The sequence below is a fragment of the Bison bison genome, unplaced genomic scaffold (assembly GCF_000754665.1).
Source record: "Bison bison bison isolate TAMUID 2011002044 unplaced genomic scaffold, Bison_UMD1.0 scf7180017864192, whole genome shotgun sequence".
NCBI classification, from domain to species: Eukaryota; Metazoa; Chordata; class Mammalia; order Artiodactyla; family Bovidae; genus Bison; species Bison bison.
In genome coordinates, this window is record NW_011494764.1 from 4,080,202 (window position 1) to 4,081,256 (window position 1,055).

The 1,055-nt window shown below is 57.5% G+C and overlaps 1 protein-coding gene across 1 annotated transcript in view; it reads right to left on the minus strand.

Annotated features, from left to right (window-relative positions):
- The window catches only part of DPEP1 (dipeptidase 1 (renal)), a 7,319-nt gene extending 6,545 nt beyond the window's left edge, over window positions 1-774 (minus strand). Inside the window, exons 1-2 of the mRNA XM_010843943.1 lie at window positions 757-774; window positions 444-528 (exon numbers count right to left, since the gene is read on the minus strand). The gene's annotated coding sequence lies outside the window, so the exon portion shown is untranslated. The remainder of the gene's footprint in view (window positions 1-443; window positions 529-756) is intronic.
- Window positions 775-1,055: the final 281 nt, after the last annotated feature.

The window sequence follows — 1,055 nt, forward strand, 5'->3', positions numbered from 1 at the left end:
CCGCCCCTAGGACTCAGTGCCTGAGGTCTGCAAACAAGATTCAATTTTGCGTCCTTGAATGCACCCCTCGGTTTGCCTGTCAAGTAGTTTATGTTACTTTCCACAGACAGTGGAGCACAGCGCCACAGGGGTGCTCCCTCCACACCCCACCCTGGTCCTGCGGACAGCACTGTGACCCACGCTCAGCTGCAGGTTGGACACGGGGGCTTGGGGTCAGAAGCCTGGAGTGTTTGTACTTAGAACTAGAGGCTCACACAGGTCTCTCAGATGGATCTGTTTGGGGACCATCTCAGGTCTCTTAGGTGGGGCAGTTTGAGGATGCCCCCAGGAGCTGCTGGGATGGGTGAATCAGTGATCCTTGTCCCAGGGCTGGGCCAGCATCCTGGTTCTGGTGGGCAACTCTGGCTCCTCGGGGTTGCTGGGTTCCACAGGGCTGGCCTTACCGGGTCATTCACGTTCAGTTCCGGGACTTCAGCTGCAGATGACTCTTGCAAGTTGATGACAGAGGACACATTTCCAGGAGTTAAGCTGTGGGCATGACCATACGTCCTTGGGTGACCCAAGAAACACAAGACTCAAGGACACTCAACTACACCCATGGGAGGGCCGGGTACACCCTTGTTCAAACATGAGAGGATTTCCAGGATGATAGCCCCGGAAGACGACAGCCAAGGGGTGTCGTCTATACCCAAGTCTATACCCAGGAGGGCTCGTGCTGTGCGGGGTCCATTCCGCCTCCTCCCTCCAGTAACTCACAGCCTGTGTCCCTTGGTGGGGCTCGGGGTCAGGCTGCTTGTGCACGTGGTCAGACTTCTCAGCCGTGGCATCTGTCTGCGAACAGAAGTCATCTTGGGCCCCCCTGCTGGGAGTGCCGACCTGTGGACCCGTGGGTCAGGCCCCGCACTCACACCTGAATGTGTCTGCTCAAGTCGATTGTTCATCCTGGGGTCTCTGATTGCCTGACAGTCTTCCACTCTCTGGACCTCCTCACAGTGCCCAGCTTCAGGTCCACGGTTCCCTTTGAATTTCTGCGTTGGGCCCTCCGCCTCTAGGGT